Source organism: Anthonomus grandis, chromosome 5 (genome assembly GCF_022605725.1).
Source record: "Anthonomus grandis grandis chromosome 5, icAntGran1.3, whole genome shotgun sequence".
In the NCBI taxonomy this organism is placed as follows: domain Eukaryota; kingdom Metazoa; phylum Arthropoda; class Insecta; order Coleoptera; family Curculionidae; genus Anthonomus; species Anthonomus grandis.
The window spans coordinates 11,554,743-11,578,385 of NC_065550.1; the positions used below are offsets into that span (position 1 = coordinate 11,554,743).

Genomic DNA, 23,643 nt, shown 5'->3' on the forward strand with positions numbered 1-23,643 from the left:
ATTTGGTTGAAGAAACAAAAAAGTGTATGGAACTTATTATATATAATATCACATAATTTTTACAATAATATGTTACCTCTTGTTGATGGTGCTTACCGGTTTGGACCCTTGGACAATGTTAGTTCCAGTAAAAGTTATTTGCAGGTTTTAAAGAATCTTTTACGAAAAGAGGACAAACCATTGCAACAAATTGTGAAAATATTGTCAGAAAGAACAATATTATGCGAGAAAATACTTTCTGACATGCCCAAACTATGTTTCTCACTTATTATTAAATGGTCACCTCTAAATTTACTCTTTGTGCTAGCTTAAAACGAGATAACTGTTGCAAATTAAAAGATGGAAGAATATGTTTAGTACTTGGTTTCTCTTATAGTTCTAATAATTCTGTACTAGCTCAAATTAAAGAGTTAAAAAAAAGTTTTTACAGAATTTTTTTGAAATCCCTTGTAAATCATCATTATTAGATATTTTCTTTGTGACAAATTTAAATCCCAAATGTGAAGCAGATGTTAAAAATATTTTGTACAAATGTGTGCGACTCCCTTACCAAAATGGATATTTTATTCTTCCTTTAACACAGTCATAATGTTGGACCTTAGAAGCGTAAAAATTTAAAATTGTTTCTTACTAGATTCCTTTTTTTACCTTAAAAGTATGGAAATCTCAGTGGCTATGATGGATACAAAATTATTTAATTATTTATAACTAGTTTAAGCCGTGTTTAAAAATTGTACTTATACAGTGCTTTCATTTCAAAACGATCCACCCTTAATAACTTTCTTAAAAAAAAAACAAAAAAAAACAAACACGTCAAATTAGATATATCGGAGGACGTTTAATTATGCATTACCGAAGTTCTGTCAATCACCTCCTCACCTCCAGCTAACCTCACTTTAATATGCCAAATGGGAACCCCCATCGTGTGATACATCATAGTAAGCAGCGTAAAATTCTCTATTCAACGGTACCAAAAAAAATGAAATCGGTAAATGTGTAAGCAAATAGTTAGCGAAAATGTCTAGAAATAATAAATATTTGGTTTACGCCAAACTTTGGTATTTTAAATGAATACTGAATACTTTTAGTGTGGTTCCTACATCATTTTAAAATTCTTACATTTTTTAAAATTGATCATCAAAAAAAAAAAAAATACAAGCAATTTAGAAGTTAAAATGTATGGTAACAAACAGTACATTTAGTTCAAGCAAATTATTTATTTTTTTAAGTAAAGAATGTGTACCGTTATTTGCGAGAAAAAAGAGTGTCTTCAAATTTTTACAAAAATCTTTGCAGTTTATTATTGTTAAAACTGTCAGTTTGACGCGTGCAATTTTTCAATTTTAGTTAAAACAGTGAGTTAATAAAATGGTGTATACGCTAGCCGAAAGAATAGAAATAATTTTCCTTTATGGAGCTCAAGATCGGTGTGCTCGCAGAACCGCGAGAGCATTTAATGAAAGGTATCAAGATAAAAACGTGAGCCATAAATACATATTAGAATTGATACGAAAATTTGAAGAGACGGGATCGATTTGCAATAAGAAAAAATATGAAAATAGAGTTGTCGATGAAGCATGCCAAGTTGAAGTACTAGGACAATTTGCTATGGATCCAACTTTGTCTATACCAAAGGCCGCAAAACTAACAAATATTTCCACTAGTTCCGCACATAAAGTACAAGAAAAAAAAAATAAGTTCTTTCCTTATAAAATTCATATTCTTCATGAACTCGGAGAAGATGATTTTGATAGGAGAATTCAATTTTGTGAAGTGATGTGCCAGCGAATTGACGACGATCCCCATTTATTGAAGAACATTTGCTTCAGTGACGAATCGACCTTTTTTTTAAATGGCCTGGTGAACAGACAACTGTAGATACTGGGATAATGAAAATCCGCATGTTTTTCGGGAAGGCCATATCCCCAAAAAATTAATGTTTGGGCAGGAATTTATGGGAATGAAATAATCGGGCCATTTTTTTTGGAAGAAAATTTGACTGGCGAAATTTATTTAAACCTTTTAGAAAATGCAATATACCCTTCCATCATCCAATCTATGGAAAATCAAGTAGATCAACAAGGTGCTATATTATTGAATGAAAATAATATACATTATCAGCAGGATGGAGCTCCCGCGCACTACACTTTGGTAGTTCGAGAGTGGCTTGATGAAAATTTTCGAGAAAAGTGGATTGGCAGACGTGGTGCAATCGAATGGCCTGCGCGGTCTCCGGACCTAACCCCACTAGACTTTTTTCTTTGGGGCTACTTAAAAAGCAAAGTTTATAAAACCCCACCTGAGTATTGAGAATTTAAAAAATAGAATATTTCAAGAATGCAGAGAAATTAGCGAGCAGACCCTTGCCAATGTTCGTAAGGAGTTTGAAAATAGGCTTTTTTATGGTCTTGCTAATAACGGCGCGCATTTTGAACATTTAATAAAATAAATTTGTTAAACTAATTAAATTTGTTTTTCTACCCTACCGATTTACACTTTAATTGCTTCTTGGTCAATCAACTTTATTTTTTTTTACAATCCTTGATAGCATAATGAATGCCCTTTAAAATAATGTATCACACCATGGGGTAGCCATTTGACATACCAAAGTTTGGCGTAAATAAAATATTCATTATTTCTAGACATTTTCGCTAACTATTTGCTTACACATTTACCGATTTATTTTTTTTTGGTACCGTTGAATAGAGAATTTTACGCTCCTTACTATGATGTATCACACGATGGGGGTTCCCATTTGACATATTAGAGTGAGGTTAGCAGGAGGTGATTGACAGAACTTCAGTAAATGCATAATTAAACGTCATGCATATATACAGGGGATATCTAATTTGACGTGTTGAAAGTGAAAAAAGCTCAGTATACAAGTGGCTTGGAGTCAGAAAGTGGAGACAATACAGGACTATTAAAAAGGCATAGGAAAAATAATCCTAAGTCGTTTGATTCTGATGAGTCGCCATTAAAAAAACAGTAAAGAGATCACCAAGAAATAAAATTCCCACACATCCACAAGCACATTGTAGGTCACATAGTTTATTTATTAATATTGATTTCTATTAATTGGCAAACCTTTACATTTTTTTCTAAAAATATTTTATAAAGAGATTTTAATAGAAAAAATCTAACTTTATTTTGATAAAATAAACATAGTGCTAGTTTTTTTATGACCGTAAACAAATTACAATAAACCTACTGATTTTTAATGCTTTTTACTGAAACCATATAAAACATATAAATGATTTTTTATCTGGTTTAATGATTAGTTTTTATTATCTGCATATAAAACTGTTCCTGGCAACCTCTTGAAGATATTAATTGGTAGGAGCAAACAGTCTTTATTATCATTTGTTCTTAGGCTTATTTAGTCAATGCTTAAAGTAATTTAAGCAACAAATTGTCCTCAGTCTCTGAACTTAGCTTCTCCAAAACGAGTACCTCCTCTTCTCAGAACCTAGAGGTAGCATTAACATAGTTTTCACACCTATATGAAAAAGTAAGTCTATCTGTGATTTTTCTGATGGAATTTTAGAACAAGCCATTTTCAAAAGACCTGCAATTGCAAATGTATTAAAACAAGGTTTTTAGAATCTAGTGAAGAAATCAGGCTGTTATATCTTCTTAATGGTAGAGTAGCTCAAAATACCAAATTGCTAACAGCTGTTTTAACACAGTTGCCAGAGATGAAAAGCAACAATTCTATAGATTCTACATTAATTGAGCCTGATGATGATTTACTGACATTGCCTGTTTTGGAAATGGATAATATGTTCAGGAAAATGGATAATAATAATACTACAACATTCCTGGTAACTTGATGATCTTTTATTTTTTTTCTATTCATAATATTTTACTTGTGTTAGACTTATTATGCTGAGATAAATTCAACATCAGCTTACAATTTTTCTGATATTTTTAGATAAGAATGCTGGTTTAAGTTGGGGGAGATTCTATAAAAGATACCATAAAAAGAATTATCCCAAAAATTGTAGAAGACGAAGTGCTAAAAGAATATAGTTGGGTGGGAGGAAAAGAAAAAAATAAATTTTTTTTGCTTAAGTTGATGAATGCTATAAAAGGTAGTATATTCGATACACTAATTTTAAAATAATACATTAATTATAATACTCTTTTAGATGTATGCAAACAAAACCCCAATCTACAAGGATGCACTGAAAAATCTATAGAAGATGTGGATGCTCTCTTTTTGACAAAAACTTCAGAGCGTTTTTAGAAAAGTGTAACTGTAATTGGCAAATCTCATATTCCTTTGTTATGACTTTAACATGCTATAATTTAGAAGGTAGAAATTGAGCTGATTCACAGATTTTATTATTCATTTCTAAACTTTATCTTCCAGATTAATTAATTTTTTAATGATTTTTTTTTTTAAACGACAAAAACGAAAAAAACCTACATCATGGAAACAAAATGTCCGAAAACTCAAAAGAAACAGTGGCATGGAATATGTTAATTCTAAAAGAAATTTAGTTCCTGCAAGAACGTTAGAAAATGTATGCAATAATTGCAAATTGAGATGTAACGAAAAAATTAATTATGCGGGAAGACAAATAATTTTTAATAATTTTTGAAGACTTAAAAATCTCTCAAGACAAAGAGATAAGTTCAAGGGTGAAGAAAAAAGCAACTACAAAGGGCAGAGTTCAATTATCTCGAAGAAAGTACACAAATACTTACAGCTTTTTATACCTTAATGTGGAAATTTCAGTTTGCAAGCAATTTTTCTTATCTACATTGGGTATTTCCGAAAAAATGATGCGAACTTCATTGCAAAAATCTCTTTGCAATGATGTAAACCTTCCATCTCCAGATAACAGGGGAAAACATGCTCCGGGTATCAAAACTCCTGATGATGCTATTCAAATTATGGATAACCACCTTAATTCCTTTCCAGTTGTGCCAGCTCATTGGTGTAGAAAAAACAGTACCAAAAAATATTTGGAAAGTATTTTAAATAAAGAAAGAATGTATACACTTGGAATATTGCAAGGGACTTGAGGTTAAACCAGTATCCAAGTCAAAATATAAGGAAAGATTGATAGAAAAGAAGATTGCCTTTTATATTCCAAGTAAAGATCAGTGTTGGTGCTACGAATTTTTCCTTCAAACTGCAGATGCCAGACTTCCACGTGAACCTGAACACCAGCTGCACATAAAAAGAAAAGACACCATAAATATCATAAAAAAACAAGATGCTGAGAAATCAATAAGTTACCCAACCTATTTTACTTGTAATTTTGACTTGGAAGCAGTTTTGTATAGCCCACTTTTTTTTGCTAAGTCGCTATTTTATAAACGAAAATTAGCTGCATATAATTTTACTATTTATGCGACAAAAGATAAGACAGGTTATTCTTATATTTGGGATGAGACCAATGGAAAATGTGGTTCAAATGAAATTTCTACATGTCTCTCATGTTTATTAAAAAGTATGTACCGTTGACTGCAAAGCACCTAATAATGTTTTTCGATAACTGCCCTGGACAGAATAGAAATTCTACAGTAGCTGCTATGTTTCATCATGGTCTTTTTAAACATCCTTCTCTAGAGAGCATTGAAATAATTTTTTTAGAAGTCGGTCATACTCACATGGAGTGCGACTCTATGCACTCAACAATTGAGTCTGCATCGCGTTATTCCAAAATCTATATTCCAAGCGACTGGTTTAACGTTATTAATTTAGCAAAAAGCAAAGGTCAGCCATACAAAAGTTCATGTGTTAGAATATACCAACTTCAAAAATTTCAAGATTTATCGCGAAAATGTTATGCCTAACTGCATAGTTGCTGAACAGGGAGAAACTTTAAACTGAAAGAATGTGAGTGTCCAAGGTTGCTTTTCTTCAAAAATGAACACTGGGATGAAAATTATCATATTGTGGATATTGTCAAGAAAACGCGTGGCCGACCTTCTGGGACGCAATTTGAGGTTCCTAACTTACACACTGAACTTCTACCAATAAATGAAAAGAAGTACGCTGATTTACAAGAGTTATGCAAAGATAAGGTTTTACCTCGAGTATACCATCAGTATTATAAAGATTTACCCCATGACGGAAATCAAGATACTTCGGATGATGAATGCAAAATATTAACTAAAATAACACTACGCTCAGTGTTACACCGTAACATAGGGGCGTATCGACTATAAGTCTGTGTTGGTAGTCCTAAATGGTAATGCAATGACTTATGGTAATGCATGGACTTATGCAAGCTTATAACAGCAATTTTATAATACATTTACATGTAAAATTTCACAAAGCTTCCTAAACCACAGAATTTTTAAAACATTTTTTTAGTTTCCTGCACATTATCAATTTCGTTAATATGCCCCTATGTTATGAAGCCCTCGATATAGAAAACATATCAATGAAGGCCACAAAAGGAATAAATATAGTTAAAACTTTTTGTAGAGTATGGTGGGGAGCAGACCTGCATACAATGTACAACAGTTTATGCTGTACTTGTCAGATCACACATCAACTTTGGAGGATTCCTGTCAAATTCACTGACCAAGAACAACAAGGAAAAGCTTAATAAGATACACTATCCAGCACTAAGGGTAATAATTGACACAATGAAATCAACCCCCACAAATGTACTACTCTCAGAAGCTGAACAGTCAATAGAATACAGAAATAGATGGCTAGCAACAAAATTTATTAACAAAATCATAACAATAAAACCACCAACGTAGCAATGATAACTACCCTCTTCTTACCATTCTTGAAGAAATTAAAAGCTGCCAAATGTGCAATGCAGACTATTGGAAAACAAGGGATCTTCCATACCTTGTTACAGCACTTAACTACCACTTTACATATTTTAGAAAAATAACCAAATATGACATACCTCTATGCTATTCCACATACTATAACATATAAACAATGCCTATCCAAACTCTAAACCTATATATAAAAAAAGGAGACATAGCCAAACAAAATTTTCAAAAAAGCAAAGATGACTTAGAAGTAAAGTACACTTTCATATACACAGATGGATATAGAAAAGATGAGAAAACAGATTTTGGAATACACTCCTAAATATCAATACAACTTCGCCTCAAAACTGCCATCAAAAATTGACATATTATGTACTGCCAAAGTCATTGCAATACAAGAAGCAATAGAATTTGCAGCCAAAAAAGAAAATAAATTATGCCATAATATGTTCAGACTCGAGAAGTGCAATGAGTAGTATTAATAAAACTGGGATAAACACAGATACCCAAGCAATAATATTAAAAACCAAAGAAAGATTTACCCAACTCATCCGTACTGGGTGTATCATAAAAATTGCATGGATACCAGAGGACATGCTAACATAGAAGGAAACAAAAAAGCAAAACAACTCGCTAATATTGGTAGAATCCTTAATATCCCCAAGTAAAGTAAATTTATAAAATAGACATATTCTACCAATATTAAACAGGGTTTAGAACAGAACACTGTCTCATAATGTTGTTATATATAAATTAAAAGGGGTCCTAACCACAGAACACTACATAGTGAAAGGCAGTGGAGGATTACACAATCATCTCACCCCAAAGTAACTAGGGCACTTAGCGAAAATATAAAAAAGGGAAGATGAAAGAATTCACAAAGCGGGCAATAAGGGATTTTTTCTTAATTTTTGTTGTTTTTTATGTTTAAACAAAGACCATGCCGTTGAGGAATGAGGAAATTTTGTATCTCTAAACAGAAAGCTTAAAAAAGAGAATAAGATCCATTCAGTCCATCCCACAAATAATTGACAGTTATTAACTTTAAAGATACTAAGATAAATCAGATAAAACCTTGCCAACATAGTGTATGTCATAGTATATGTAAAACCCAACAGCTAAATAAAAATGAATTGAGAAAGGCAAGAACTATCAATGAAGACCCCCACCTAGGAAAAAAAATAGCACCATACATTCATGTATGGGTTATGATTCAGAGTCAGATAAACACCCATACACTCCAAGAATGATCGGGCAAATTGCACCATTTGGGAGGAGAAGCCAATAAACCAGGCAAGAAGAAGAAGTATAATTCTCACTTATTTTAACAATCTATAGTCTTTGGTTTATTTGTTATATCTATTAACTTTTGGTATTGTAAGCACTAATAAACTATTTGTATTTGTATTTATAGTAATTCCAAAAGAAAAATGTGCAAATCTTTTGACTTCATTTCGACCTATCACCCTTCTTCATGTGAATCACATTACTATATGCATTTATATATGCAAATTACTATTGCATATTTAATAATCTATTATTAATAGGGGATTTAATATTACATTATGAAAATAATCCAAACATTGTGGGAGGTTAGGTTTAGATTTTCAGCGGGAAAGTAATATACATATAAAATTGGATTTAATGAAAAATTTATGAAGACAATGAAAATCTATATATAAGTCCAAATTCAACAATTTTAATTAGTTGGTTCATCTCAGATGCTTTTAAAATTGAATGTTATGTACAACAAGAGAGAGTAGCCTTAGAATGGGTCATAGAAAATTTTTATCTAATATTTCAACAAAATAGATTTGTTCATTTAAAAGATGTATATACTAACAGTTGTCCCTTGTCAAGGTTGTTACCAAATTTTTGAATTCCTGTTTTACATTTAGCTCTTAAGTTAGAAAATATTAAATAATCAGCCTCAAATTATGTTTGTAGATATGTTATTCTATATATCTTATTTAAAAGTGATATAGTATTTTATTGTGTTATATTTGTTTAATTGAATGCAATTAATCATTAAAATATATGATATTAAGGTTCTTTATAATAACATACATTTTAGTGATCAATTGAAATATCATAATACATTTTTTTTATTTTTTATTTTCATTTTTGTCTTTAGACTTAGAAATGTAGAGGTATGCTTGGAGAAAGATATTAATTTAATAACACTAACTTATAATAATTTAATATCACCACCACACAAAAAGTAAGTTTTTTTTTTGATATAATAAAAAATTGATAATATATTGATATAAAGTTCATATGTAATTATTTAAAAAATTTACAAATTTTTAATTTTGGCAATACTATATTTTTATGTACATTATTCTAGGGTAAAATCAAAATGGTATCCTGGGGACCTAAGCACTGATTATTCCACCTTTTCAAAAGCTAAAGTGAGTCGCCAAATTATGGAAAAAAATAAAGAATAAAAAATTAAAATTTGAAGATTGCAACAAACAAATTTGCGCCAAAGAAATTGAATTATATGTCTCAAGTCATTATTAAAATACTTAAGAAATAATACGATTTTCGAAAAAGCCCAACATACTACATATTTTATTTGACTTGTAAAAGTACTTGTTTGTATATTACTACTAATAAACTATCTAATCTAATCTATTGTACATAGTCTTTATTCCTAAATAAGCTTTGTTTTTTAGCATAAATTAATATGATATAATTGGTATTAGGTATTATATAGGTCAGTGTTAAATGTCTCAAAACAAATTGTACAGGCTAAATACTCATAATAAAAGTCTTATAACCTATAAAAAACCTGCAACTCCTTCACAAACATCCTTTCCTTCTTGAACATCCATCTTGAATGTCCTTGTAGTTTTAACTTTTTCTGCTATAGCAATACTGTCCCTTTGAAAAAGTTAGCACCATAGAAGTATATATTATGTGATATAAAGTAAGTGATATGTAAAACTGAGTTTTGTTTAATATAACAATAACAATAAAATTATGCAACATGTTAAAAATTTGTGTATTAAAACATGATTTGTTAAGAATACTATAATATTATAATAATAAAATATATAATTTCCATAAAAATGCTTTTTATTCTGACCTTCCTCTAATGAAGTCTGTTAAAAAAAAAAACACATAAATAGCTCATAAATGGTAATATTACTTATACTCAAACTCTATAATAACGAATAAATATTTATAATTTTTTCATTCGAGATATGGAGTATCTTCTATTATTTTATTTAAAAAAATGCTTGATATTTTATTAAAGGGAAGCAGTAGTATTGTTTTGTGCCTTCAGAAACAAATGAAAATTTTTATGATATTATAAAGTGATTTTCGGCATTTCTATATAAGCATTTGGCATCATTGCATCAGAGATGTTGCAAGCAAACAAACCTGCCCATAGTTCCATGGCATGCTACTTCTAGCCTTTCAATGTTCTAAGGTAATAATATAGTTTACAGGTAAATATCTAATCTGTACAGCAGTTAAAATAGGTAGTTGGCTAAATATGCAGTGGCTCTATTGTTTACTTACTACCCTAAAATTATAATTTATAAAATATTATTGTAATGTACTGAAAACTGAAGGATTCAGCAGTCAATTATTAAATAAGTTGTCACAAAAGAAATAAACAAAAGTATTATGAAGAAATTATTGACTATAAATTGGATCCTATTTTTATAATGTTACACATTGATACATTAACAAAAATGAGATTTAGTTTAGATATATTATACCTACTTGTTTCACAAAATATTGAATCATCAGTCATTATGCAGCTGCTTGAGTTTGAAAATTATGGAGTTTCAGCTCAAGAGAGGGTAATGTGCTCCACATGCAATTTGATAATACAAATTATGTCAACAACAATGATTAGAGTTAGTTAATTAGTATTAGCCTATAAAAGTAAATATTATTTTTTTCTTGATTTCCCAGGATTTTTTTTTTCATTTTATCTATCAATATGTGTATTAAAGTAACTAATTTTATGTCCTTACTAGTGAAAAATCTTTATGCATTATTACACTGGTAGTGTGATATAACAAAATAATTATATCATAATTAAAAAACAAATGTGAAAATTAGAGAAGAAAAAAAAAATTGCTAAAGGATGTTTCATAAAACCAAAATTAAATTTTATATTTAATTTTTAGATAAGATTCAGCAACCAAATTAAGATGAATTATATTAGGCTTATCAATGCTATACAAATTAATGATCATGAAACATATATTATATATCACCAATTATCACTTATACTTAAAGCACAAATATTTTTATAAGGTACCTAAATCTAAATTGTTCCTAAGCCACTCATATTCTTACTGCTTTTAGCTTTAACTTGCTCCTCTTTAAATTTATAATTTTAAGTCTTTCTTGATACTTGAGTTTTTATCTCAATCTGTTGGACATAACACAGAAATGAAAGAGACAAAACAAGTGACCAGTATTCCAGAATGTGTCAAACAAGAGAGTAATGTTGCACATTTTGCAATTAGATATTGAAGTCAGTCAGTAATCAGGTCAATCTGATTATTGTGTCTGCAATGGAAACTGTGATTTTAAAACTCAATCAAGACCAGAAATCTCAGATATCATATTAAGGAGTGTTGTTGATTTTGTAGTTATAACTGTTAGTTATTCAAAGTCATTAGATTCTCCACAAAAAAAACAAATCCAATTCTCTCTGAAGACAAGTGGCATCCAACACAGTCCTAATCTCTATAAAAAATGTTACATCAAGTGCAAATATCAATAAAACTGAACAAAATAGCACAGGCCACAGAGAGCACCACCCACTCTATCTAACTATAATGTTATATATAAAATAAAAGAAAAAGATCCATGATACAGAACGCATCAAGTATCACATCATAAACCTGGTCAATAAAATGCCCTTTTTCATACAGTCCAAGCAAGTGCTTTGCTTACAAAAAAAGCCATTTATCTTACCACAGCAATCACACCATTGTAAAATATTGAGCATTTTCTTTAAGTTATTCTTGGTTATGCCAATTAATAAATTGTTCATGAAGTCATCTGCAAAATGACTCATTGCTCTCCGAAGCTTCCAAAATGGATATAGTTCCTCCGATTGCTGCTTTTCTTAATTCAAATTCCAGAGTTCTGAACAAAATAAGTTGGCAAAGAACGATATACAGTATCTTCTAGTCAACCAAAAATGTATTTTTGGTATAGGTTATACTTGGCATATTCAGAGCCAGATACAATTATTGTTTAACTCTTGAGAAGTTAAGGTAAAATGAAAATCCTTCAGTCTCCCTCCACTTATTTATTAAACATTTAGTTAACTTAAAATTTCCTACATGTTTCGGACACAGTGATGTCCATCATCAGGGGGTAAAAGGTTTAAAATTGGTAACAGGCACATGCCCCAGGGTTTGATTGCATATCATCCCTCCCATCATAAAAAACCCTCTATTTATTACTGTTTTTAATTTGAAAGAATGTAAATTAATAAAAATTAAAATTAAAAACAATAATAATAAATAGAGGGTTTTTGATATGTATTTTCAAATTGAGAACCAGAAAGGGAAATACATTTTTTTAAGGGGGAAGTAAGGGCTGCCTTACCGGATTTCTTAAGCAGTCGTCAAGCATTAAATCAGAAATATTATAACTTACATACATGTCTCCCTTCTTGCAGGGGTCCCTTTCACCATTGTATGCTGCCTTTGTAATTCATGAAGAGATTTATGTTCTCATCTAGGGGCGCCATGCACGCCATCACAGAACACAAATATACGGACTGTACTGGAGGCCTGGAGGGTGGAGGCCGGAGGCCTAGGAGAGTCTTGCCGCCTTTTCACATTTTACATTTTTTGACAGCTGAAATGTCAATAAAAACAGTGTCAAAAGAAAGAAAAACTAATGCTTCATTCAGATGGAAAAAATATTAGTAATATAAATATTAGTATCGAATTTAGTATTTGTATATGTCGTAGCCAGATTATAAAATTCCTGGTTTTATGATATTAAGTCTTATGAATTATTTTAGTCAATTTATATTTTTCAATTATTAAGTCTTATCAATTATTTGTTCTTTATATTTACGTGAAACCTACTTATATCTTAAAATTTATTCCACATTTTTTTTATATTAGTTTTTAATAAATTAAGTGCAACAGGCCTTTTATTTAAAAACTTGACACACTTGACCACGGAAAATTTTGTAAAAAATGGCTTTTTATATATTTTTTTAAATTTATTCATTTCCGTCTCAATAACAGATTTTTGTAAGTAATTAATTTGTTTTTATAAAATTTTATTTGTAAGAAATTTCAGCACCTCTCTACACGTAAAAACATAGTTGGTAGCATCACCCTTGTCTTAACACACCCGCAGCGGAGATTCCAGCGTCGTTAAAAACCTAAGTCAAAGAAGACAGCAGCTTAAATGAATGGTTTCTGGATTTGCCGCTTCGGCAGCACCAAGTAGACGAAACTAAACGGCAATTGATAGTCGACTGGGTACATTTTAAAACACAGAATTGCCCAAATATTCAATCAACGATAGCGTTTTTAACTGCAGTTTACTTAGGTAGACATTGACGCGTATGGCAAATGTAGCGATTGTGCAATTTTCAAAAATATTTGTGAGAAAATGATGATGCCTTACTATACGAAATTCTACGCATATCAATTTGTTGTTTATTAAACGTTGATATTGATTTAGCAGAATGTATAGTAAAAGCAGCCTGCATTATGCATAATTTTGTTCGGAAACGCTATGAAGGAAGGGATGACAAGAATAAGATAGAATTATGCCAGTTTTGTTCCATTGATAACAATAACTTAAGTAGAGCTAAAAAGAGGATCATCAGCAAGAAAAAAGTTTACAGATTACCTTGTAGAAATCGCAGCGCTGCCCTGGCAAGACTAATCTATAGATTGAAACATTGCCTTATATATATGTTATATTGGATCTTCCCATGCACGTGGGCGACCTTTCTCATGGGAACCGCTAAGTCAGCATCCTTGAATCGGATCACACCATATTATGGAATCTACAGTTCTCACGTAGTCAGCAGTTAGATTTAGTATAAATAGGTTTAAGTTTTATTGTAAAAAATAGATTAATTACAGAATATTTATAGGCAGAAACTATGTCCGTTTAAATTTTAATATTTAATAAATAGATTTTTTTTAAAAAAGTGGTTCTTGAGTTGTGCGAGATAACAATTTGGCGCAGTCGGTAGGATCTGTCAACGCTATTAGAACAGGAGAATTCCCACTAGTAGCGGCGGATTCCATCCCTTAACAGAAGAACCTGCCAAGAGAAGTGTAACTGGGACGTCTTCAGGAGGAACAAAAGCATTTTAACCACCTGGCAGTCGAACGAGAACACGGCTCTCATGGAGTATTATTTTTTGTAAGTAAAGAATCGTCTCGTTTATATTATTTGTTTTTTCATTGATTTTAAACATTTTTATTATTATTATTTTTTTTGTGTTTTGATAATTCGAAACTGTTCGATTTTTCAAAAATATTTGTCCTTGAACCTATTCCCTGAAATAAAATAAAATTTATTAGATACTTAACTTTAACCAATTTTTCCTTAACGTACTCAAGTAATTGAATTGGTATATTTTCTTTTGCATTTTAAGTAAATTTAACAAAATGACCGAACAAGGTCAAGAACGTTTTCAAGATGCGAACATCAGTGTTGAGGTAGAGCCTTATAAGCTCTCTGAAATATTTTCGATTGTACCCGAGTTTGAGGGTGATCAAATTTTTTTAAGCAATTTTATTAATGCGTGCGATTGCGCATACGATATGGCAAACGCACAACAAAAAGTATTTTTAGTCATTCATATTAAAAATAAACTTAGAGGTAGGGCAGCGCAATTAATTAGTTCGCGTAACCCCATGTCATATATTGAAATTAAACAACTCTTAAATTTACATTTTGGTGACTTGTCTTCGCTTATACAAGACCTGCAACGCCTTAAGCAACTACCGGGCGAATCGCCACTTACATTCTTTAACCGTTTACAAGTTTTGAACGCAAAAATGCATTCGTGCATCCAAAAATCACCTTTATTAACAACTAAAGAACAAAAATTAACACAAACCACATTAATTGAGACTATGGCTCTAAATACCTTGTTAACGGGTCTGGAACACCGTCTAGGACAACTCATTCGAGCTAGCAACCCTTCTACACTTTTAGAAGCCCAATCCAGAATCCGTAGGGAGCTTCAGCTTTCATATTTTGAGAATCAGAAAATTTCGAAACCCCCTATGCAGAGGCCAACAACTCAACCAATGATGCCAAGGCAAACACAATTGCCTAAATGTGGAATTTGTGGTCGTATTGGTCATATTACCAATCAATGTCGTTTTAACTCGCCTTCTTATGGTGACCCACAGGCATTTCAACGTCATAATCCTAACCCACCAAATTTCCGTCATCAACCACAACAAGGTGTAAATGGAAATAGTTTTTTGCAACAACAATGGAGAACCAATAATGGAAACCAGAACAGGAATTCTGGAAATGCTAATCCAAATCAGGTCCAAAATCGTCCTTCCTTTAGTCAATACAAACCCCAGTATTCCCAGCCGCAGCAGAGGACACACCATGTGCACTATGAACAACCCCAGGAGGAATACGACCCGAATTACTCTTTGCAACACGAGTCGGATCATCAATCCTATGCTGAAAATTCTGGCGATTACTATAATTATTCTCTTGATGTTCATATTCATACTAATGACTATCAGGATTTTCTCACGCTTCCAACTACCAGCCAACCCCCAGAAAGCAACACCCAGGACCCAGTAGCCGAACTTCAGTTGCAGATACAGACCCTAAATCTGGACAACATGGACCCAAACCTAAACTTTCCGGAACAACATTTCATTTAAAATCCTTACTAACTGTAAATTCTGAAAACCTTTACTATATTAACGATGCATCAAATAGATTTAAATTACTCATTGACACTGGTGCAGGCATTTCAATTTTTAAGGAAAAAACGGCCCAAAATTTTCCCAAAAGATTCCCTGAAAACCTTACTATCCAAGGTATTACGGATCAAAAATTAACAATTCAAGAATCTACCCTTGTTTCCTTTGGCCCTGGAGAGCCACATAAGGTGTATATTTACGACCTCGATATCGATTTTGATGGAATACTAGGATTAGACTTTCTTGAACGTTATGAATGCGTAATAGATTTAAATGCAAAACAGCTAATAACAAACTCTAAAAGTATTCCCCTGCATAAAGTTGAAAACATAAAATCAAGTGCAGAAAATTCTCAGCAAAAGACAGCACCTGTAAATTTAATTTCAATTGAACCCCGGACAGAGAAAATTTTGAAACTCAAGTGTAACTTGTCTAATACTGATGCCTTACTATACTCTGATGTAAAAGATAAAGTTAGGTTACCAAATGCAATGGTCAGAGTCAACGAATGTGGTGAATTTTTAACCACCATAGTTAATGCTAATGCCATACCAAAAACAGTTGATTTTTCAGAACTCAAAATAGAACCATTTAATGTTGACACAGACCAATGTAAAGAAAATATTTTAAACTTTAACTCAAAACCCAATAAAAAAAGCCTTGATCGTAAAGCCAAAATACGAGACCAACTTCGACTTGAACATTTAAATGACGAAGAAAAAGAACTTGTTACTCATGTATGTCTAAACTTTTCTGACATATTTTACCTTGAAGGTGACCAACTAACGTTCACCAGCGAAATCAAATATAGTATCGATACCAATAATGCTCGACCTGTCTTCACAAAATCTTATCGCTACCCCCAGGTACATAAGGAAGAAGTTAAAAAGCAAATTGGTAAAATGCTCGATCAAAATATCATTCGCCCCTCGACGTCTCCTTGGTCTTCCCCCGTATGGGTCGTACCCAAAAAACTTGACGCCTCTGGAGAACAAAAATGGAGAGTGGTGATTGATTACCGTAAACTCAATGAGCTCAGCGTTGGAGACAAGTATCCTCTTCCGAATATTTCCGATCTTCTCGACCAGTTAGGGAAATGTCAGTACTTCACTACGCTCGATCTCGCTTCAGGGTTTCATCAGATCGAGATAAATGCAGACGACATTCCCAAGACAGCTTTTTCTGTAGAAAATGGTCATTTTGAATTCGTCCGAATGCCATTTGGCCTGAAGAATGCTCCATCTACCTTCCAGCGAGTTATGGATAACATTCTTCTTGGTATCCAGAACGAACGCTGCTTGGTTTACATGGATGACATAATAATTTATTCGCCTACTATTCATGAGCACATCGCTAGACTTACTGAGGTTTTCAAACGTCTTCATAAGGCAAATTTAAAAATTCAGCCTGACAAGTGCGAATTTCTTAGGAAGGAAGTCGCTTATTTGGGACATCTCATCACCCAGGACGGCGTTAAACCCAATCCTGTTAAAATTGAGTGTATCCATAAGTTTCCCATTCCTACCACCACCAAGGATGTCAAATCTTTCTTAGGTCTTGCGGGATATTACAGACGCTTTATTCCTAATTTCGCCAAAATTTCAAAACCTCTGACGACTCTTTTACAGAAAGACACTTCTTTTAATTTTGATTCTGAGTGTATAAATTCATTTAACGATCTTAAAAAGTCTCTTGTATCCGATCCAATTCTTATATATCCAAATTTTGAGGAAACGTTTGTTCTGACAACCGATGCTAGTGCCTTCGCTATTGGAGCTGTACTCTCACAAGGACCTGTAGGAAAGGACCTCCCAATAGCCTATGCATCAAGGACTCTCTGTAGTGCTGAGACGAGATACTCCACTATTGAAAGAGAACTCTTAGCCATCGTCTGGGCTGTGAAACATTTCCGCCCGTATCTCTACGGTCGTAAGTTTCTTCTAACTACTGATCATCGTCCTTGGCTTTTCTCAATCAAGGATCCCGGCAGTAGATTAGCTCGTTGGCGCCTAAAACTAGAGGAGTACGACTATAAAATCGAATATAAGCCTGGTAAAATAAACAAAAATGCGGATGCTCTTTCAAGGGTAAAAATTAATCATGTCAAGGATTGTATAAATCTTCAATCAAAAATTACTATCCTTGCCGCCAATGAAGACCAGCCCTCTACTAGTAAAGAAACACCTCCTTCCAATGAAAATGAACCCGATGATGACGATAAAGAAATGACCCAAGATTACAATAGATTCGTAAATTTATACAGTACTCAGTCGATTATTGATTATTCAAAAATCGAAATTTCTAATTCACAACTTTTAGACAAATCACACAAAAACATCGTAAGTTTCTTTTGTCAAACTAAACTCGAAGATCTTCATTATAAAATAATGGACGATTTACTCGAAGAGAATATCGAATATGAAACTTATAAAGTTAATATCCTGTCAAGCACAAGTGTAAAAAATCGAAAATATTTTATTTTCCTTTTGCCAGCTAATAAAGGTTTAATTGCTCAACACCTTTTATATGCTCTTTACACGTGCAGTAATGAATTTGACCTTACTCAAACTTATTGTGTTGAAAATAATCTTAACCTACCGGTTCTCGAATTATTTTCGTATATCTTTGCCGACAAAGATATTAAATTAAGAATATGTCAAGGCATCGTTTTAGCACCAGATCAAGACCAAATCCCTATCATCTTAGATCAATACCACACAGGGAAAAATAACCTACACCGTGCCATAAACGAAACAGTCAGGCGTATAAAAGAAAAATATACCTGGCCTGGTTTAACTCGCGATGTAGAAGTTTTTATAAAAAAATGTGATATTTGTCAAAAGGTAAAAATTTATAGAAAAAATCTTAGTACTCCCCTTGTAATCACTGAAACCCCAAAAACACCGTTTGAAAGAATAAACATAGATCTTTTTGAATATCCGATTAGAAATTATGCATTAACTATTAGGGACGAATTAACTAAATTCACGCAAGCCTACCCCCAACTAGATAAAAAGGCATCCTCTGTAGTTAATACACTATTATTATTTTTTCAACACTACGGTACCCCTTTGCGGATCCATGCTGACCAAGGGCGAGAATTTGACAACAGCCTTTTAAAAGATCTTTTTAAGCTTTATGATATCAAGCTAACGTTTTCCAGTGTAAGCACCCCCAGTCAAATGGCTCGCTTGAGAGATTTCACGCGACGCTGACTGAAATGATTAGAGCCCATAGCGCTGAATACCTTGATGAAAATCCTTTTAATGTTCTGCCGTATGCGGTATAATCTGCTACAACAACACTAAAAATAAAACTCATGGGTTTACACCCTACGAGCTTATTTTTGGTCACACGTCCAGCAGACCACCGGAAACCTTATACAATCAAGAGCAGTTAATAACGAAATATGTCCGAGATTTAAATAATCGTATGGAATATTATTACAAACTCGCTCGCTCTCGAACTAACGACAAGAAAGAAAAAGCCAAAATTCGATTTGACCGCATTGTAAATAGAAATAAATCAGAATATCAAGTAGGACAAAAAGTTTATATCAAAGAGTCGCAAATGACCACCAAAGCGCAAAACCTCTTTAATGGCCCCTTCGAAGTGTTAGAAGTTTATCAAAATTCTGCAAAATTGAAAAATTTAATCACTAATCAGACTTCTAAAGTCAATTTTGATCGTTTGAAGCCATACTATGAGTAGAACAGTCCTAATTTATTTCAGATTTCTCTGGCTGATCCCAGCAGCGGTCACTCAATTCCTGCTTACGCCTGTAAATAACACGGTTGGCATATTTTTCCACGAAGAAGGAAAAGTAAGAGTGTCGAATAATAAATGGACCTTGCTTGTGTACAAAGATTTAGAGCCCATAAGGCAAGCCATTAATCATAATGATAAGTTACTTTCTATCCTCTCTGACCTAACGGCTGACTCTTCTCCCCGTATTACCGCTTTTAAAAGTATTGTTCAAACTCATTTTAGTCTTCTTTCAAGAATCGCTGACTCTGTTAATCTTAAATTGTCAGAAGTTACGGCTGGTACTAAAGAACCTATCGAATCAAACGCGGATTAATAAACGGAATAGGTGGTATCTTTAAATCAATAACCGGCAACTTAGATTCGTCTGACGGCGAATATTTTAATGAATGCATAGACAAACTCTCGCACGATGAACGAGAACTTGAAACCCTGTTAAAAAACCAAAATCGGTAATGACGTCAGTTATTAAAAGTTTTAATTCAACCATACAAAAAATTCAAATAGATGAATTAACATTCAATCACGATATTGAAGAAATAAAAACATCAATGATAGACATTTCAGATACATTGAAGTTTTATGAAAGCCTAGTAAAAACTTTAGAGCTTTGCGAGTTTTTAAGGGAAAGTTATGTTTATTTGGAAAGTTATTTAAACGATCTTTTAAACTCCGTAACGTTTGCTCGCCTAAAGATTTTACATAGCTCAATCATAAACCCAAGGGATTTGATCAATTCTCTACAAGAAGTCTCGCGATCTCTTTCGAAGAATAATTTACCGTTCCCCACCTACCTTCAATACGCTGCTCAGTATCTTGATGTAATAGAATTGCAAGCCTTTCAAACTGAAAACAAAATAGTATTTGTGCTTAACATTCCATTACTTGAACCTGAAACCTATACCCTATACCGAAACATTCCTATCCCCATTTTGGATAATCGAACAGGTCTCTCTCATGTAATTCCAACAATAAATAAATACATTGCGCGTGATGACGATTCTCTACTGTACATTTTACCTCCAAGCCTGGATAACTGCAAACTGGTTCAAATCAATAGCTACATTTGTTCCAACCTCCTACAATATCCCATAGATAGCGATGCAATATGTGAGGCACAGCTACTGAGGCAGAGTACCCAGTTACCGATCACTTGTCAAACTTCCATTCTCCAGACGTCAGACTATCATGTGCAAGAGTTGGACCAAAACTACTGGCTAATAACCGTCTCAGGACCCCTACCAGTAACCATCCAGTGTGGAAAAACAGAAGTTGCGACGAAAATCATCCGAGGGAACACCCTTCTCAGACTCCAACCAGAATGCAACTCCTTTATTGGCAGTACCAGAGTTCACTCTAAGTACCCAATGGAAGTCTACAAAAATGTTACCTATAAAAGTCATCCTGTCTTGATACCGTACGACTGTTGCAAAAGCTTCCCAACCAAGTTCCATGTTCCCGAACTGAAGCCCCTTAAGCTCAGCAACCTCAACGCTGACGACCTGAATGTGGCTCAACATAAGCTAAATCAGTACTCCGAGCAACTGGAGAGGCTAATCGAAGAGCCCTTTATAACCAAGCATGTCCACTGGTTTACTATCCTGACAATAATTTTGGTAGTAACCCTCATCGTTTTGTACATATTCTGCAAGTGTCGACGTCGCAAGCCCCTTAGACTAAGCCTTCCTGCAGCCGATGACTCACCACCACGACCAAGACCTGGAACCGATCTACTAAAAAGACTGGTCCCCAAGAGACGAACCAGCATCCATCCAGAAAACCCGATCCAGGAAGAAACCATCCAGTTAAGCTCAATTTAAAAGTTGTTGCATAGCATCAACTTTTTTATTTGATGGGGAGCTGTTATATTGGATCTTCCCATGCACGTGGGCGACCTTTCTCATGGGAACCGCTAAGTCAGCATCCTTGAATCGGATCACACCATATTATGGAATCTACAGTTCTCACGTAGTCAGCAGTTAGATTTAGTATAAATAGGTTTAAGTTTTATTGTAAAAAATAGATTAATTACAGAATATTTATAGGCAGAAACTATGTCCGTTTAAATTTTAATATTTAATAAATAGATTTTTTTTTAAAAAGTGGTTCTTGAGTTGTGCGAGATAAAATATATATATATATATATATATATACAGAGTGTGCCAACAAGGTGTACGGCTAAGATAGCGCCTTAACTATACGAGGTAGAGCAAAAAGTTTTTCAGCGAAGTTGTAGGGTTGACAAAATCCTACGAACTAAAACTATTTTTATGTATACTGGGTGTGTCATAAAAAAGTTACTATAAAATATGATTTTTTTTAAATGGTACGCCCTGTATATTATGCTACTAAAATGTGAGGCAAAAAGAGTACTTTACTCTGGTATAACGTTTTTAAAATTTCCGTGCGGCATTGCAACGTAATTAATTTTTTTATGCTATTTTTTGCCTTTTAGAGAGGGTTCGTTTAAAAAATCATAATTAACTTAAAATTTATTTTGCGCCTATGAAACTTGTACCACAGTTAGTCTAGGGTACCTCCTCTAGGCTGACTATGATAGTTTGTAATTTTTTAATACAGGGTGTTTTTAAAGAACTTTCAAACTTGCTGAAATTAAATACGCAATATCTCAAATTTTTCAAATGGAACACCCTGTATATTTTTATCTAAATAAGTTTGTCCCTCAAATACCTTAATTTTTTATTTAATATATCCTATAGCTAAACCAAGTACTTTTTGAGATATTTTTACTTTTCTGTAAAATACTATGCATAAAACTGGTATTCTTTAAGTTTTGATCAAGATTGCTTAAAAAAATTGGTTTAAACGTCAAATGATAATTGTCATATTATTAGATTTATAGCAGCAGTAGACAAGATCAATGTTTTTTCTTTAAAAACCATTTTAGAAATTATTATCAGTGAATTAGTTAATCCATTTTTAATTGTTATTGTTCATTTTGTAATCAATATGAATTTTCCTGGTGAGGAATTTGTTGATATGATATATGCCTTTGGAGCTGCTGAAAGAAATAGCTTTTTGGCATCTAGAATTTATGCGCAACTTTATCCTGAAAGGAGACATCCCCAAGCACAAGTGTTTCAAAAACTAAAAGAAAGATTTGAGAGAACAGGAAGTGTAATTTATGAAAAACATGAACGGGTGAAGCCAGTTACAAATGAGGAAAACAGTATGACAGTAGCTTTAAGTGTCGTTGAAGATCCTCATAAAAGCGTTAGGCAGCTTGCTAAAGAATTACCCTTTAGTGCAACATCAATATCTCGCATGCTTCGAAGCGAAAAATTCCATCCTTACCATATTCAATTGTTGCAGGAATTACTTCCGCAGCATTATGAAACAAGAATGGCTTTCTGTCAGTGGGCGCAAAATAGGATTCGTCAGCCTGAATTTTTAAATTTTGTGCTTTTTTCGGATGAAACTACATTCCATAATAATGGCAGTGTTAATAAACATAATTTTCATTATTACGACACCAGCAATCCATTCTTCACCCGAGAAATTCATCATCAACATAGATGGTCGCTTAATGTTTGGGCAGGAATAATAGGACATTACGTTATTGGACCGCACTTTTTTAATGGACATCTGAAAATAAACATGTGAAATGTATTTAAACTTTTTACAAAACGATTTTAATGTCCTTCTACAAACGTTGCTTGACCATGTTCGAGATAGGATTTGGTTTCAGCATGACGGCGCTCCAGCTCATTATAGCCATGCTGTTAGAAATTTTTTAAATGAGCATTTTGATGGCCGGTGGATAGGGAGAGGTGGGCCGGTCTCTTGGCCCGCAAGATCCCCAGATTTGACCAATCTGGATTTTTTCTTGTGGGGATATGTGAAGGAAAGTCTATCAAATAACTACGACAAGTGAACTACGACAAGTGAAAATATGAAAAATAAAAATCGGGAGATTTTTCAAACAGTCACGCCAATTATGTTGGTAAAGGTTAATGACTCATTCTCAAAAATGGTAAACGCTTGCGTACAAAATTTAGGAGGTCATATTGAACACAATTTATAATAATTGTAATTGATCTTTAAAATTTGAAATTAGTGTAACGATGTACATTTATGCAAAAATACGTAAGTACCTACCTAGTATGTAATTTAATTTTGCTGTTTTAGTATTAAAAAAACTTCTGGGCGCACGTATATGGGACCCGTCTTT

At 32.9% G+C, this 23,643-nt stretch overlaps 1 long non-coding RNA gene across 1 annotated transcript; it reads left to right on the plus strand.

Moving 5' to 3' along the window:
• The first annotated feature begins 2,792 nt into the window (after window positions 1-2,792).
• Window positions 2,793-8,560, plus strand: LOC126735918 (uncharacterized). Its single transcript, XR_007660544.1, has 3 exons — window positions 2,793-3,824; window positions 3,935-4,094; window positions 4,152-8,560. It is a non-coding gene; the product is annotated as an uncharacterized LOC126735918 (long non-coding RNA).
• The last annotated feature ends 15,083 nt before the right edge of the window (window positions 8,561-23,643 follow it).